The sequence below is a fragment of the Hibiscus syriacus genome, unplaced genomic scaffold, assembly GCF_006381635.1.
Source record: "Hibiscus syriacus cultivar Baekdansim isolate YM2019G1 unplaced genomic scaffold, ASM638163v2 tig00111841_pilon, whole genome shotgun sequence".
NCBI classification, from domain to species: domain Eukaryota; kingdom Viridiplantae; phylum Streptophyta; class Magnoliopsida; order Malvales; family Malvaceae; genus Hibiscus; species Hibiscus syriacus.
Window position 1 is genome coordinate 1567987 of NW_024063196.1, and position 19538 is coordinate 1587524.

Below are 19538 nucleotides of genomic sequence, written 5' to 3' on the forward strand. Positions count from 1 at the left end.
ACAAAATGGTGCCCCTTCTTTAGGCTTATAATTGAAACAAATTATTAGTTCAACGAATATCAGGTAAATAAAGAAGTTATTTTATTATTTTTCAAAAATTTATATCCCTTTTACAAGTGTTGAGACCAATAGGTTGGTTTTTTTGGTTAGCTTCTTATTCGTTAAAGGTTTCAATAATCGATATGTCATTCCTTTCTCAGTTCTTTCAAACATTGTGACATGCCCCTCTATCCCATCTTACCATTTCAATCAGATTTGGACAAAAATGAAACAACTGGTGTAATCAATTGCTAGGCCTTTTAAAACACTTCTATTTCAGTTCTCTAAAATCTTTCATTTGTTCAAGCTTCATAGAATCCTCCAGCAGAGGTTGTGCAGAAATATTAGTCTAAAAACAAAATTCTTGAGTTTTTTGTGTGAAGCTGACTATAACATGTGTTTTTCAACTCCCTTATTCCATCTTTCATCTAAACTCATCATAAACCTTTAGGCATAACCACCTTTATTGGACTACATAAACTTATTTTATCTCAACATTAGATATTATCGTCTTTATTGAACTCATTATCATCATTTTTACCTTAACCTTAGGCATTAATGCCTTTATTGAGCTTATCATCATAATTCATCATTTTTTCTCTCGTACATTTCCCTCCCCTCAGGAAATTCATCACGTCACAATTAATGTCACATTTTGAATATAAACACTTCTTGAAGCTTAGACTTACTCCAATAGTTATTTGGAATTATCTCCAATTTTTTAGCTTATTGATTTACTTTCAACAGAGTGGTCTATTTTATTACACTCACCTATTAACGTTTCGTTGGTTTTCTAGGTACTCAGCTTGAAGATTTCTTAAGATCATCAAGAGAACATGTTATAGTTTGGGTTTCGTTCAAAGTCATAAAATTTCATTTTTAGATTTCAATCCCCGGAAACTAACTTAAACTAAATTCATCTACTCCACCATTCCATTTGTGAAGATATTGATCATCACTCAACGTCCAGAACGGAAGTGTGATCTAATAAATTTTTCAATTTCATACACAAAAGATGTCTCATTTTACCTACTCCTACATATACACAATGTCAAGCCTTTTGATCGCCTTGTCGTATGAGGAGGAGGTTTGTCTTCAAACCTATAGAAGAATGGTATGATACTCTTGTGTAACTTCTGAAGCATGATCAAGGATATTGTTTTACAAGAGTTCAATATTGTCACTTGTCAAAACCTATAAAAGTATTATATTCATTGAACTTCAAAAGAAATTTGTTTCATTGCTCATAATGTGAAGAGTAACATATATTCGTTTAAAAAACTTAAACAAGAATATTGAGAAAGGATAAAAACAAATTCAAACAAAAGTAAAATGCTTAAAGTGCAACTATGTTTGATGGTGGACATAATGATTTCTTTTTTATTCACTTCAGGATACCCGACCTTACCCTTTAGTGCTTCATTTTCTCTCTATTCTTCAATCAGCTCTCGTGTTAGAACTCCACTGTCGATAAGCTATTCTATTTCTTCTATCAGTAGTATGCATTTATCACTGGGATGTCCCATTGCCCCCATATTAAAATCATAAGCACTATTTGGGTCATAGATATAAGTAGATGGGCTAGTACTCATTCTAAAATGCCTTGGGGTGAGGTATTGACTCTTAATTAAATGGCGTAACAGGTTTGAAATGGGCATTTGGGAAATATTGAGGGTCATATTTTTCAAAACATCTGTAGCAGTCAGTCTCAGATTACCTCTAATTTCTCTCATTTTCTTCTTCTTCTTCTCTTGTACCACTATTAGAGATACTTTGAAAGTCAAAATCTATTAACTCATATTCACATTCCTTATTTTCTTCATCCTTCATTCTTTTCCTTTTCCATGCCCTTTTTTGTCTACTCCTCATTCGAATTAACTATGTCAGCTTCATCCTGGTGACTAATTTCCAACTGTTTGACTAAAACAAATTGATTCCTTGCATCCAATTCTATAAATCCACGAGCTATAAGGTCTTGAACTTGTCGTTTGAAGTTACCACATCTTTTGATAGAGTTTCATTGGCTTCCAATGTGATATTCACAAGAAACTTTCTCATTATACCAACTTTTATAAGGGAACAATAAATGTTTAACAAGATGTGGATTAATCAATCGAGCTTCAAGCAACTTGGGATATAACTTACTGCATAGAAATGAAAAAAAAATTAAATAAAGGCTCTTTGGATTTTATTTTCTCCTAATTATCATGACCTACTAAAGAACTTAGTGAAGGGATCGTGTGAGAAAAAGGAGATTTTAGAGATTGATCTCGAATCTTCAGTTCTTGAATCGTATTTTGTGGTATACGAAAGTATTAGCTTGTAGTTGTTTGACCTTGATATGTTGTCTCCTTAGGTTCATCAGTAAATTTTAAACTTCGAGGGAATTTAGGCTTTCCATCTTCAAAGTAGAATAACCCATATGTGATGAGGCTTTCCAACTTCTAGTCTTAAGATCCAACAATTATCTATGGAGTAGTTGACATCACCATAATCAAATTCACATGAATTTATAACACTCTGCCGATTTAACTGCACACAATCATTTGGTCTTGGCGGAATTGGTGCTAGAAGCTGAGTCCTGAAGAGAAAAGATAGAAAAACTGAGTATGACCCGAGGATTGGGAAAAATGGTGCATTTTTCTTTTTCTTTCTAACTTTTTTATTAGTATTTAAACTTTATCTATGCCCATTTTCTTCGAGTGAAGCTTATCCCCTACAAGAAGACCTTCATATTTCGATGTTTCCTCACTTATTATTGTTTTACCAACATATTTTAGGAACAAATTGGGCTTAAAAGTCTCTTGATCATCTGTTGATGTCACCTTGGGTTCACAACCAACATTCATATCCTCACACAAAGCTCTTGCATTTCCTTGCAAAATGGTATCCTCTGATGGCTTCTCTTCACAACATTTATCATCTTCGTTAATTTGGACATCTTCTCTCTAGATTCATCTTGGAACTACTATGCTTCGGTAATCATTTCTTTTTGAATCCTTATAAGTTACACCTAGAGTCTCTCAGTCCTACTAACATGTGTTAATATCTCATTCATGGCTCTTGATTTTCCTCTAGGCACGACCATGGTGGCTTCAATTTGCTTTTAAAATTTCTAACACATAATTCTCAACGAGTTACTCTCATGTCTTCATGGTTGAATGTATGTAAAAGTGCTTAAATAAACACAATACAAATGTGAAAAACAAAGATACAAGTGCGAAATACAAGGATGCAGATGTAAATGCATGTATGCAAAACAAAGGTGTCATTCCAAAGTGAAATCTATTGCAGAGAACCAATTTTCTCACGAAGGCAAAGCTTTCATCCCTACTTAACGGGACATAGCACAACAAGAAGACTCTAAATATTCAAGATGGTTAAAACATGTGTGAGGGGACACTCACAATCCTTTGCTTCGATTAAAAAACAAACAAAATAAAAAAGGTTAAAAATCTGAAACAAATTCAAATCACACATTAGTACAACTATTTAGTATGAGCAAATAAAAATGGCATGATGAAATACAAAGAAAAATAAAATGAAAGGATGGAAATCTAAATACCATTCAAATTTATAATTTTCAAATATAAATATGATATATAATTGAATTCGGTCTGACTGTCTAACCAGTCCCCAGCGGAGTCACCAAGTTATCAGAACGATCCTTAAACTTTTTAAGTGCTAGGCTATAAATGGGGATCGATCCCTTTTTACGAAGGATCGATCTTTTAGGCCAAATAAGCGGGGAAAGGCTGTTTAATTCTAGTTGCGTGTATTTCCTCATTTTCACCTTATAATTCGAAGCAAAAGCACCCAAAACCCCCAAACTCCAAATTTCACCAAAAATCCTTAATTCGAATCATTTTTAAGTGATTTTGTGCGAACATCCACCCCATTTCATCATTTTAATGAATCATTCTTCAATTTTTGAAGAATCATCACATTTTGGTAAGCTTTTTAAAAAATCCTAACTTTTCAATGTTTTAAATTCGGATTAATTGGGTTGAATTAGGTAGTTAGAGAATATTTATTTATTGTAAAAACTATTGTTTTGTTGCAGGGATCATTACCCATTGATAATTTTTTTAAAAATTCCTAAATTTTTATCTAGCACTCACAATGTGTTCGATAAAAGTCTCCAACCAAAACTACCTTCGAATATCATTCGGCCATAAACCATTTTCTAGCCTAAATTTCAGTTTTTAATTCTTTCTAAATCATTTTGGAGCATCCTTAAACATTGTTTTGGTTCAAAAACATATTTTTTTCAAAATGCCAAAAAGAAAAACCATGACATCAAAGGGACAATCCACAAGCAACACTCAAATTGATTCTTGAATTGACCAATGTTTTCGAAACTCCTAAGATCATGAGTGTTTTGAATAATTCTTCGCATATCGATCGATTAAAGAAACCCAAAAAATTGATTTTGAATTTTTAAACAATTTAGGTTTCCCTTGCGAGCAAAACTTGAAAGATATGAAACTTTTCACCATTCTTAACTTTCATGGACCTACTTATCATTCTTTGGTTCAAGCTTTTTACTTGAATGCTCGTGTGTTATCCGCTTCTTGTGATGGCATCATCTATTGAACCATTGTCCCGTATCTTATGGGTCATACTGCCACAATTATCGTCGACTTCATCACCTAATCTTTTTACCTTCCTTTACCTACGATGAAAATGAAAAAGGCTATTTTCCTCCCGAGATGCACCTTCTAAAAAATAGAGCCACCTTTTTATCCCTTAATGATTGTTTGCTCCATCTCATTATCTCTCATTGTATCCATGCTCGTGGCACAAAAATATTTACCGTAAGCAAGAGCGACTATTGGTGGATGTTTTGCATTCAACATAGTCACAAGCTTCACCTTGCTAGTATGATCTTCAATGATATCATGAGTGTTATCAAATCGAAGGCTCAACCAAACCTTGTCTATGGGATGAACTCAGTAATTTGTTTAAGCTTATCGACGTCGACACTTCACACAAGCCCTGCACATTCCCTTTTGATGAGAGGACCATTGGTCATGGCACTATGGTGAAGGTCAACTATATGGAAGAGCTCGAGTGATCCCTGTATTGGTTCTATAGTATCCATGGATAGCATATGGATGATGACCACGATGGAAATGAGCACATATATGTAGCTCATTATGATGATGTTGTCGAGGATGTCGAGAGAGCAGTTCATGTAGACCTGATATCTCCCGCAAATTTATTCTAAGGCTTTGAGAAGAAGATGCTTCAGTCTATCAGTTCTCTCTGAGCCTATGTTGACTCCCGCTTTGATGCGATCGAGCATCGTCAAATACTATTGAGGTTCATATGATCGAGGAGGTTTGAGTGATCCATCATTAGCTTGATGGATTTTTATTCCCTTATTCATCACCATTTTATTTCACGCATACATATCATATCATTTTTAGTATTAGATTTTTAGACTTTGTTATATTTAGGTATTTGACTTTGGATATTTGGTATTATAAACCTATGTTGATTTGATATTTGGTTGATTTTCATATTGGATATTTGAATTATATGCATTTGATATTTTGGGATATTCTTGTTTTTGGTACCTTAATATGTTTATTCTTGATTATATCTTGTTTTAATTACTTTATCTCTTTCTTACATAGTACAAACATTGTGAATTATTATTTATATAGCAAAAAGGGAAGAAGTAAGTGTAAAATGAAAACTAATTTTTCAAATTAAAATTGAAGCTTAATTTTTTTAATTCATAAATACTTTTATTATTTTTTAAAAATAATTTTTCAAAGAGTGTTGTTATATCAAAAATAGGGAGATTGTTAAATTAATATTTTTATATAACAATAAATTGCAAAATTGATTTTAGACTTAATCAAATTTATCAAAAGTAGTTCAAAGTCCAAATTAACTTGCAAAATAGGTTTCAATTGTTTTTCAACTTAGTCGAACCTTTTCAAAAACATACTCGATCGTTTTCACGCTTTAAAGTTGAGTTTCAAGCATTTTTGGCTCAAAGGATCGATCCCTTACCGAAAGGATCAATCCCTTTGACCAAAGAATCGAGGAATCCTTTTAGTGAAGGGATCAATAAGGATCGATTCCTTTCTTGTAACTGTCGAATTATTTGAAAAATGATCGATCCCTTTCACCAATTGATCGGTCCCTTGGGCATTAAATGTTGTTTTGGTTTATAGTTAACGACTATAATAATCCACAATGTCTCCAAATGGATAGAATTAATGAAGAAGGTATAAATTGAAAGTCAAACCTTCCTAAGGTCAACAAGAATCATATTGAACCAACCTACCAACATCAAAGTTTTGTTTTGTGATTAATTTGTCAAATTATTTATTGAAAACACACTTGTGAGCTACATTGTTTATTTTGCTCAAGTGTGTATTGGGTGAGTGCTTAAATTGTGCAAACATATTTTCCTTGTGAAGTTTTCTCATTTGTTTGCTTTATTTGTATTTACTTTTTGGAAGATTGTGTATTCAAGGTTTTGTGGTATAAACCTTGAAGTGTTTGTAAGGTTACTCATTGTCCTTAAAGGTAAGCAAATCTAGTGGATTTGAGAAATCCTTAGTGTGGATGTTAAGGTAGAGGATGTAAACTTTGGTTTAGAAAGTTGAACCGCTATAAATCATTGTGCAAAAAGTTTTATTTTCCGGTTACTTCTACAAAAAATTTCAAAAGGCCGATTATCCCCTCATTGCATATTTTAGTTGCTTGTAAGAGCTAACAAATATAACATTTTTATCACTCTAATATAGACTATCTCGAGGGGAAATAGTCAATTTTGAGTATTATTCTATAAATCGTACATGTTTTAGAGTAAGGGTGGAAGTGAGTAACTATAGATTGTTTTAGTGGATTACCTTTGAATAAGTTAAGTAAGATTCATTTTGGTTCGAACTAATTATATTCCTGATAACTAACTTAATTGTTTGCTTCTAAGATTGATTTTCTTTGTAAGGTCCCCTTATCCATAAATTCTAACCGAGATCTGATATTTATGTCAAGATTTATAAAGGTATCTTTTTTAGGCTCTATATGTGCGATTAAAACTTTAGTACAACTTATTATTCGCAGTTTGATTGTCTGTTGGAGCATGTTACTCAGATTCTGAAAGATAAATAGAAAGGTTGCATTATAGGGTTCCAAGATAGTTGGGTGGTTAGTTTACTGTTGGTTGAGTATGCCTATAATAATAATTACTATACCAATATCTATATGACACTGTATAAGGCCTCATATGGTCGTAGATGATGTAACATACTCTCTTAACTGAGTTATCTGAGATTAGGATTGCGGGATCCGACCTTGCAAAGATTTGTTTGACAAAGATCTTTTATGATCGAAAAAAAGTAATACTAAGTTCTGTATGAGTGACTGATTCTTTCAAACGATAACTCATTGGAAGAGTGTACTCAGATTTGGCTATAAAGGATGATTGAGCTGAGGTTTATTAAACCTTAAAAGATTCTACATTCAATAAGACCATTTTTGTATTCACTTGAGTTACCTCCCGAGCTTAAGCGCATTTGCAATGTCTTTCACGTTTCAATGCTAAGGCATTACCAATCTAATATATCTAATATTATTTTTTTAATGAGAGTAATGAGTTGAGACCTGATCTGAGTTATGAGGAGTAGCCTATTCAGATTCTTTCTTGTAAGGATCGAGTTCTGAGAAGCCAACATATTCTGATAGTTAAGGTTATATGGAGTAACCGTAGCCTTACGAAGGCCTTGAAAGATTCAACAGTCTATGAAAGAGCAGTTCCCTCATATGTTTCTGTCAAGTGAAATTTTGAGGTCAAAATTTTCTTAAGGGGGAGTTGTCACACCCCAAAATTTTGGGGCTCAACTGAATTGTTTGTGAATTCTAGGTACTTTCTGCAAACTATAAAAAAAATGAGGATCGGTTGCATGATTAACTCAAAAGTTTGAGAATTTAAAATACTCACTTTCTTTATTTCCTTATTTTCTCCCTCTAATTCAAAATTGCGTGACTTTCATTTCCCTCTCCATTATTGTTCCTTTTGGCTTTCATTTTGTGGCCATTTGGGTCGTCGTGGTTAACACCACTAGCGTCGCTCGTTTTACTTTTATGTTCCATCACTGTTTGTAAAAAGGAAAAGAGAAAACGTTTGGGTTTTGTAGAAAATAATATTTTTTGCCTTGCTTCACCGTGAATCAACCTCGATATTTAGTTCCCCATTCATTAAAATATAGTTCTGGATATTTTTGATGAAATCTGACCACCAGAGGACCCTCCACGTGGCCCCACACACTTCCTAATCAAACTAACCCTAAAACTATTAACTTTGACCGACATTATCTATTAACTTTGACTGACCTAAACCATTGTCCCGACCCGTTAACCGTTAACTTTTTTTTTTGTTGACCATTGACCATTAACCGATGAATTTTTCGTTGACCATTGACTTTGAATTTTAACAGTCTACTTTGACTTTAACCCGTTGACTTTTTTCGAAGACCTCAATCTTGATGTTTTCGACGTCATGAGTACATTTCCATAGTGTATTTTACCAAATTTTGACCCGAAAGCCTTGTTTTATTTTCGACGAAATCTGACCACCAGAAGACCCTCCACGCGCCCCCATGCACCGCTGTGTGTGTGGGAGTAATTTTATTGGTTCAAGCATGAACCAACTTGGTTGAATTAGTTTGGAATAGCCTAATCGAACCAACCCTAAACTTGTTAACTTTGAACGACCCGATTCCTTGACTTTGACTGACCCAACCCATTGACTCGACCTGTTAATCGTTACCTTTTATATTTTCTGTTGACCATTAACCAATGACTTTTTCATTGACCGTTAACCATTAACATTGAATTTTAACAGTCGACTTTGACTTTGACCCGTTGACTTTTTTCGAAGACCTAAATCTTGTTGTTTTCGACATTCTGAGTATGTTTTACCAAATTCTGACTCGAAAGCCTTGTTTTTTTTTATACATATTTTAGTACTTTACAATATAGTTAAGTAAATTTTCAAATTTATGGACTTATTCTCTGATATTATATTTTGAAGGAGTTCACATGTCTCTGTTCATTCCCTAGTAAGTTTGAAGTGCCTCTATTCAGCTCAGTTTGACTCTATACGTTCGATTCAAAATACACATTTCTGTTCCACAGGACCTACTACTATTGTTCATGGAAAATATAAAGCTTAGTTGGTATAGGTGTGTTCCCTTGACCCGTATAATTTATTTAAAAATTGTATACTTTTATATGTGTGATATTATCTTTACACATATTTATATTCTACATATATTGGCTTGATATATATTTTATTTTTTATTGGTAATGTATCACTTTCTTTCTACATATTGACATATTCAAGATTCTGCATTGGTTTATTTCCTCGTCCTGATTCTACATGAGATTATATCCCCTGCATGGGATTATATGTCATGCATGGGATTATATCCCCATCTTGATTCTGCATGGGATTTGATCTCTATACTGATTCTGCATGGGATTATATCTCCTTCATGATTCTGTATGTGATCCTCTACAGAGGGCATCATCCTAGTTCTGTTTCTGATTTATGATGAGTTCCTCCTTGAGGTTAACTTGGGATCCTCTTTGGAGGGTAGCGTCCTCATCTTAATTGTTGTTTTTTTCTCTATATTCCATTTTGTTGGTCTTAGGTTGCTTTCACCAGCTAGTGTTTTCCATTTTGTTTATCTATGATGAGAAGTAAGGTTGTGAGAAATTTCGTATAATTTTCTGGTAATAAATGTATGGTTATATTGTTATTTGATTATTTTATTGCTTTTATATCATGCCTGGATTATTTGAATTATTATTCGTATTTATAGGGCACATTGAGCTTTGTAGCTCACTCTGTTTCTATTTCTATTTTCAGATTATCCAAATGCATAACCGATTTGGCTATCGGATGAGTAGTCTCGATTTCATACTGTGTGAGGTTAATTTTTTTTCTTTCAACCTCTTTAAATTGTGACATGAGTTTATTCTGATCTTGTATTTGGTAAATGTTTTTAAAATGGTTTATAGAACAATTTTTCATCTGTAAACTATTTCTAGGGTCAGCGTGATTACTCTAATTCAATTGTAATTCCTAGGTCGGGTTTAGGGGATTGCGCACCCATTACAAGTTTATAGATCAAGTTCAATTTCAAGGGCATACATTTCCTTATGTCTGACATAGGGAATAAATTCCCAAGAAAACATAGATACTTTGGATCTTCAAGGTTATACTCACTAGGTCTGATGCGGAGAATAAACTCTCACGAAGTCATCGCTTTCATCCTCATTTAATAAAGGATAACTCGAGTATAGAGCTCATGTTATGAATATGTACGTGTAGTGTGTGAAGAGAAATTCTTAAACCTTTTTAATAATAGACCATGGAAGAGAACCATATAATCACAAAACCTTAGGCAAAATCTAGTATTTGAAAAATCATTAGGTCAAACATTAGTACAACTATTTATAAGGAAATAAATATTAATAGCAAATTAAAAGAATAAAAAATAAAAAAATTAATTCCTAATTTTCTAATATAAGGAAAAAGTATAATTAGTTTTACGGCCTGACTCTCTAAGAAACTAGCGATTCTAGATTTGTTCCCTAGTGGAATCACCAAGTTGTCATGACGATATATTTTTTAAATTGAGTGATTTTTAAAGTTGAAAATAAGAAAATATTTAGAAATATTCAGAAAAGTTCGGAGTCACTATCGACATTTAGAGTTAGATAGGTCGAAAACCTGAAAATATGCCTTTTAAAGTATTTTAATAAAAAAAAACTTTTGAAAGACATGTTTGATCTGTATTTTTAGAAATTCTGGATCTCAGAGTCAACAAGTGCTCAACCACCCCTAACACATTTATTTATTTTGGCCATTCTTAGTGCCCTTGAAACCCTCTTTGGTTGAGTTATTTAATAACAACGTCTATTTTCTTGTGGGAATGTTTTGAGCTTACCCTATGAACACCACCAAATCCACCTTCACCAATCATTAGATATCAACAAAATTTCTTTTTTGCAGTCTTTAAATCTGAGAACATAAAATATCTAAGATTAGCCTATCTTTTAGACATAACAAGAAGTGTGTTCTTAGTGGATGAATTTGAGCTAAAATCTAAGACATTTTGTTCTCAATTGTCATGGAAACAGATGTGGAGGATTGCATTGAAATGGGCTTTGTGGTTTTTGGTTCATCATTTTGTTGGGAATCACGATCTTTCCCGCTTCGTGAAGTTAAGATAGGCACTTAGAGATTAAGGATAGTAAAGAGAGCACAAGAGTATAATTCTTCAATTTGGAGATTCTTCCACTATACAAAAGAATAGTAGGATTACAAGGATGTGTTCACAAAATTTGACTCACACTTGGTGGCTCACTCAAGCTTGAGGATAAAGACTTCTCAAGCTATCTCTCTTCTCTCTCAAAGAGGCTCTCTAACTCTCTAGTTTCTCTAGTTTCTCAAGCTTGGATTTCTTTGAATTTTTGATATCTTCGATTGTTTGGTATTCGAAGAAAACGTCTCTGCTATGGATAACCTTCTTATTGACTAGATCCCAAAGCCGATAACCGAATTCATCCTTAGGTGAACAAAGGTAGATGCATTCCTTCGCCTTTGCGTCAAGCTTAGCTCTCTCATATTTGGGTATATGAACAAATTACCTGCACCCAAATACCTTAAGATGATTGTATGAATCCCTTTTACCTATCCAGACTTCTTCTGGGATGTCCCTGTTCAAGGGAACAGATACTGTGAGGTTGACAATGTCAACCACTATTATTATAACTTCTCCCTAAAATAATTTGGGTAACTTAGCATAAGAGAACACACATCGAACTCTTTCTTCAATAGTTCTATTCATTCTCTCATCTAGTCCATTCAATTGTGGTGTCTTGGGTGGAGTCCTTTCTAGTTTAATGCCATATTTCTTACAATATGCTTCAAAATGACCTCTATACTTTCCTCCATTGTCAGATCTTACACACTTGATCTTCCGTCCGGTCTCACGCTCCAATAGGGCATGGAATTATTTGATTATGTCAAGCACTTGATCCTTTGATTTTAACAGGTGCACCCACACCTTCCTTGAATGGTCAGCAATGAAGGTGACAAAGTACAATGCACCACTTATTGATCTCTCAGACATCGAACACACATCGGTGTGTACGAGGTCTAGGTTGTTTTTTCTCCTTGTGGGCAGAGAAGATCTTTGAAAATCAACTCTGTGTTATTTTCTAGCTAAACAGTGAGAACAAGGATCAAGTGGTTTACCTTTCACGTCAGGTAGGAGTTGTTTCCGAGCGAGCATGTGAAGACCCTTCTCACTGATGTGCCCAAGTCGTTTATTCCATATCTTCACATCTTCAGTGGTGATGTTTACCTCTCCTTTGCAGAGCTTACCTTGCATCACATACAATGATCCTTCTTTCTTTCCTCTAGCCATTATTAGGATTCCTTTGGTGAGCTTCCACTTTCTTTCACCAAAGTAATTTATCATACCAAAATCATCTCGCTTCTTAGCAGAGATAAGATTGAGGCGCATGGTTGGAACATACCTCACATCTTTTAAGATAAACTTGAATCTGGTGCTTGTCGTCGGGATGATGTCTTCTATCCCGACGACTTTGCTCCTGTCTTGATTTCCCATTTGCACCATACCAAAGTCACTGCTTCAGTAGGATGAGAAGAAACTTATATGTGGAGTAACATGGAAGGAAGCACCAGAATCGAAAATTCAAGAGCTATCATCATAAGCAATGTTTAGGATATTACTTTCATCAACGAGAAATAGCAGATCTTCTTTTGATACTACAGCAGTAGTACTAGTCTCTTCTTGCTTCTTCGTTGGGCTGATTTGGTCTGGCTTAACATTACCGGCCTTTTGATCTCTCTTGAAGGATCCACATTCCATTTTCTTGTGGCCCATCCTTCCACAGTAGTAGCATGTAATCTTCGAGCGTGACTTAAATATACCTCGAGATTGATGCATATCACAGCTTTTGCTACGTCCACGAGTTTCATTCCTACCCCGATTCTCAATAATATTAGCTTCAGGATGAATAAACTCACCTCGTTCCATTCTCTTTGCTACGTCCACGAGTTTCATTCCTACCCCAATTTTTCACTTTACTATTGAAATAAAAACATTCCATTGTCCCAAAGAAAGTAAAGAAAGAAACGCAAGAACTTGCAAGAATTAATTAAACTGAAACCTAAAACCTAAAGAAACCTATTGACCGTTAAAAGAATGAGTACGATTGTGACGGTGAATATGATGACAATAGCAACTATGAAATAAACCCCCACATATTTGTCCCCATCCTCTGAATTGTTTCTTTGCGATCGTTACGTGGCCCTCTGAACACAATATAAATTTTTTACGATCAAATGTTTGATTTATCTCGATAGTTAAGGTGAACCCAATCCAAATTGAAATTTCATGTTCAAATCTAATCCATAGCTTTAAATTTTATTTTTCTATCCTAATTTAAAACATAATATATCAATCATTTTTAACTCAAGTAACAAATATGGTATTTTTCTTGGAGGTTAAGCGTTGCCATTTTTGCATAAGGCGATGCCATTTTTGGTGAAGATATTATTCAATTAAAATATTTAAAAAATTCAATCATATTATTACATGTGTCCTCACATGATTGGAGGATTAAATTTATTAAATTAAATTAAAATTATGATCAAATTGAAAAAATGCATAAATATTAAGGATCAAATATGTAATCATATCAATTTTATTAACTGTCATGTCAACACTTCTGTTAAATATTAACTGCAAGTGGCCTAATTGAATGCATTTAAATAGTTGAGTGATTGACAAAAATTAATTGTCACTTCAACGCTTCTATTAAATGTTAACGGCAAGTGGTCTAATTGAATGCATTTAAATAGTTGAGTGATTGATTGACAAAAATTAAAAAATGATGGTCAAAATGAAAAAAATGTTATAATTAGGTGGTAGTATAGTTTATCCTTTTATTAATATAGAAAAAAAGGAAATAAAATATAGATTTGAATGTAAAAGCAAATTATTGAAAAACAAAGATTTTATTTATATTATGATTTTTTATTACAAAATATTTTTAAAATAATTTATGATAATTATAAAGTAGTGTTTATTTAATTTTTTAAATTATTGATAAAGTACATTCATCTTATAAATGCAGCTATTTAAGTTTAATATTTTTAAATAACACTTACTTTAATCAGTAAGTTACTTGATGGCTTCAAAGTACTTTAAATATATGGTATTAGTACCATCCATTTCTCATTAATAATATTTAGTAATTTTACTTAATAAATAAAAAATAAATATAATAAGGATAAAGTACATAAAATGTTTTTTTATTATAGAGTACTACTTTATTTAATCTTTCGATTATTAAAAGTTAAGATAAAATATACAAATGATCCTCGACTATAGGGTACTACTTTATTAAGTCACTTGACTATCAAGAGTTACAAAATGGTCATTTGACAATTCTATATGTTTCAAATTGATCCATTTCCGTTAAATATTTAACGACCGTCTGAGTTGACCGTTAACTTGCTAACTAGATATAATAAAATTATATTTTAGTAATATCTATTTTTAGAACGAACTCACACATGTAAAAAGAAGAAAGAGAACCACACAAACTGGACACAGAAAGGGAGTTTCGGAAATGTGATTGTGGAGTGGACTCAGCTCAGAACATTGTGGTCTGAGTATAAGTTGGTTGATGTTATAATTATTTTTTTATGGCAACATTTGAGTTCTACGTGGAAAAGTAAATGCTACAGAAATGAGACACGAGAAGAAAGATTGGGATGCAGAGTTTATGAGGTTTGAAATAGTTTTATTTCTTTTCACCTTTGAGAAAATGCAATTTCTGAATAATGTCATCCAAATGCATAGAAAAGTGAGTTTCATTTCATTTTTCATATTGCTATACTGTTTTTCTATCATTATTATTAGTGAATTTTCAACTTGTAAAAACTGTATACGACATAAAATGAATTGATATTCTATTTTTCAGATATTAAGATCTATAATTAGTCATTTTTTACAATTAACTGGTTATTGGGTAAGGTTAATTCATAAGACAGTTGTGGACTTAATCAGTTTTATCGTTTTGTTTCCTGCATCGAAGATAGTTTTGAATTCAGTGATAGTGATGGTGGTTTCGAAAAATTCAAAAGTTAATTACCTTTCCGGTCAATTCGTTTGACAAAGTCGAAATACAAGGGTGATCATGTTTTGAAAATAGAAAGACTAAGGAGATTAATTTTATAACTATTGATGTTGTACTAGTTAATGTCGTTCATCATGAAGGAGGTTAAATTTTTGTTTGTACACATCTGAAACGTTGCTTGAATATCTGAAAACTTCAGATGTAAATATTAATGTCTGTGGTATAGGCACAGACCCTGGATAAGAAAAATGACATTAAAAAGGAAAAATGAATCTACTATCATATTGGCTTTTGATGTTAAGGTGACCCTAAAGGTTATTCAAGTAACAGATGAACGTGGTGGCTTTCATTCCACTTTTCATATTATCATACTTATTATATATCCTTCCATTGTTAATAAAAATATTTACAGTTTGAAAGTTAAATGCTTATAACAGAAATTGAAGTGTTTTGATTCAAACCAAGCAGGATGAATTTGGCTTGCTCTGGATTATAAATTGTTTTCATTTACAGGGTGTTATATCATTTTGGGAAATTAAAACTTTTTCTGATAGTTCTACAAAAAAATGAAATATTTGTTCATTTTTTTTACATTTGAATTAAAGTAAAATTCTAAATTAAAGCAGAAAGACTTCAAATTTGACAAGTAATATTATTTATTTTTAAAGCAAGAATCAAGCAAGATAAACAAACTTCATTGCTGAATGTCAAATCAAACAGTCATCTATATTCAATGAATCAAGAATGATTCTTTAAAATAATAAACTCAGATAAATATTCCTTGGTCCACCTTATCTTCTGTGATATTCTTTGTGATTGTGCTTGAGGTTATAGCAATACTCTCTTCTATGATTGGAATTATCATAAACCCATTTTTAGGGTTGAATGACATCCATCTGACAGGAAACACATTTTCTTGTTGCCTTGAAATACTTGTTCTTTGATTATGTTGAATTAGGATCCTTCCTCTTAAAAGATAGTTTCTGCCTAGAAATAATTGTAGGTTGTTAGATTGGAGTCTGAGACTACTGAGTTGGAGGTTGGATAGTTGAAGGTTGGTTAGTGGAACCTCTCATTCGATCTTGTAGAAAATACTTAAGTTAATAAAACATAATATGTTTTATAATCTAAAAAAAAATTATTGAAAATGCATATAAGCTGTTACCCTCGGGGCAGTTCTCCTATTACCACGTACTTCTCCCTTACAAGTCCTTTCATTGTGACATGGTTTGTCACATTTGGTGCAATGATCTTGTAGAAAATACTTAAGTTAATAAAACATAATATGTTTTATAATCTAAAAAAAATTATTGAAAATGCATATAAGCTGTTACCCTCGGGGCAGTTCTCCTATTACCACGTACTTCTCCCTTACAAGTCCTTACATTGTGACATGGTTTGTCACATTTGGTGCAATTCAGTTTCACCTATTTTCTGCTCAATTTTGGTAAAGTGATAGTCGGTTCATCAACTTCTTTTCTTCTAGCTTTGGTAGGTCTTCCAGGTGGCTTTCTCAATGTGGAGGCAATATTGACTGACATCGTTGTTAAGGAGTCCATTGATTTGGTCTTCTAATAGAGTTAATGTACCTGAGTATATCTGAAGTTGCGTGGTCTTGTTGTAGCATACATCAACAAAATTCTCTGGCTTTTCATTTGTCATTAGCATCACAACCACATCATGATTACATGGGATGCATGCTAACTCTTGTCTCCTACATGTACAAGTCGAAGCATGTATGTCCACAACATGTTGACTGCTTTGGGCATATTCAACTTGTTAATTTAGGCCACCAGCATGTTTAACCCAACATTTGTAGTTGATGGAAGAATATTAATATCTAGTAATTATAAAATCACAGTTGGCAATGTTCTTTACTTATAAGAAAGCTCAATTATAAGCTCCATCTTTTTTCGAATTTTGGGATATAAAGGGCCAACATATTTCTCAGCTGCTGCTTATTTCTTTGTTATCCTTTGCATTATCTTAGCCCTTATTGCCTCCATCATGGTAAGGATAGGCTTCTCTCGTGCTTCCAGTATAAACTTGCACAAACAAAAAAATATGTTATTTTCAAATTATTAGTTTAAACATGTCAGTGTCAAATATGTTAGTATCCATGTACATTGTTAAAATATTCACAGAGATTGTTTAGCAACATATTAGTCTTACTTGTGAAATTGGACTTAGACCATTGAACAGTGTCTCTCTTAGCCAACCATTCATAAGAAGGGGTTGAGATAGCCTTCATCGTTGCCATTGTATGATTTGTTGATCTTCAGTTCTCCAAAGAAGATTCTTGAGGCCCTTGTTACTTTCTATTGACTTAGAATTGGTGAATAAGTTCCTAACACATGTTCTGTGTTTAGCATTCGGGAAAATTTCTGCAATGACATCCATAAGTCCCTGCAAATAAGTATGCAAAGTGTTAATAATATCTTAATTAAAAATAAAAATTTTAAAAAAATTTGTACCTTTTGCCTGTCTGACATGAAAGAAACATGGAAAGAATTTGAATATCCAAATCATTCCTCAAAATATCAAGGAACCAAGCCCAAGATTCATAATACTCACTTTCAACACAAGCATATGCAATGGGATAGATACAATCATCAGCATCTATTCCAATTGCAGACAATAGGTGCCCACCATAGAACCCTTTTAGGTGACAACCATAAAGACTGATCATTAGTCTGCATCCACCTTTAAATCCATCTTTGCATGCTTGTATGCAAATACACATCCTTTGAAATAAACATTCATTTAAATAGTATATGGTTGAGGTTTCTGGATTGGTCTATCAAAGCTCAGCAAGATAGTTATATATTTTTGTGTACCGCTCCTTATTGACTTCCCATTATTAGTTCAAGGGTATTTTTTCTTGTCCTATTACACTTGGCTCGAGACACAATAGTATTATGGTCCTTAATGACATCTTGCATTAAGTCGAAATTGAATAGCAATTGTCCGCAAGAAACTTATTGATGTGTTCTATCCTATCACTCACATCATTATCGGTCTTTACAAAAATAGAATCAGAATCATTTGAATCATCAGATCTATTAATCTCTGTATGTTCAAACACAAATTCCCCATCGAAATCATCATGTTCTAATTCTTCCTCGTTTAAATTAGTATGCCATACATCTTATTCCTCATTCAACTCATTTTATCCTAAGTTAGGATGTGCACCAACATTAACCTCAACATGTTCTCTTTTATTTAACAATGGTTGTTCAACTAGGTAAACGTGAAGGTAGTGGTCCTTAGACATGCTAACTATTAAATCCAGTACATCTTGATCAGTATTCAACTGTCCAATTGTTTCCGCACTTAATTCCTCCTCTTCTCTTTTCTAATATAATTTAACAAGGCCTCTAAATCCTAACAGTTGAACCATATCATCAAGCTCTAACATGCTCATGTCATTAGTGTTATAGAAGTCATAAAATTTAATACATTTGCCAGTAAATCTAAACACAGGGTTTGTAATAACATACCATAGCGAGCTTTTCTTTTCTTCCGTCGTAGTTAATCTTTAATCCTAATTTTTAGAGTATCTAATCACTTAATTTAGTCAAAACATCCAATTTTAAAAGTGAAAAAAACCTTAATTTACCCAAAACTTGCAGTCAACTCATTTAACCCTTCTGTTATTATAAAAAATTAATTTTAAATTAATGAAATGTTAATTAAATAAATGAAAGGTATTTTTGAATTCTTAAACCCAAACATGACATTTTAAAATGACTTTTAAATTCACCAATAAAATGTGGCTGCCACGTTAATAGTTAAGTCAGCAGGTTAACGACCAACTTAGATGGTCGTTAAATATGTAACGGAAAAAGTCCAGTTTGAAATACATAAAATAATCGAATGATCATTTTATAATTTTTAATAATCAATTATTCACTAAAACAACATCCTATAGTGGGGTACCATTTATGTTCTTTATCCTAAAAGTTATAAAATGTTGTTTTCGATTATTAATAAATAAATGAGGACCAGAAGCGTGATTTACCCTAAAATAAAGTTATAAAATGTTTTGACATTTTCTTGTCAAAGATGTGACTGGATGTCATTCTGCTTAGTTCTTCTTATAGAAAAAAAGGAAATTTAATTATTCAAAAATAAAGTTTATATTTGACATGAGTGATTGAATATGATACCTTAATGTATAATAATAAATTTATTATCAATGAAATTATTTGGTTTGTACCCTAAAATAATTTCAATTTTAGTACCTATATAAATCCATAATATCTAAATTTATAAGAACTTCCAAA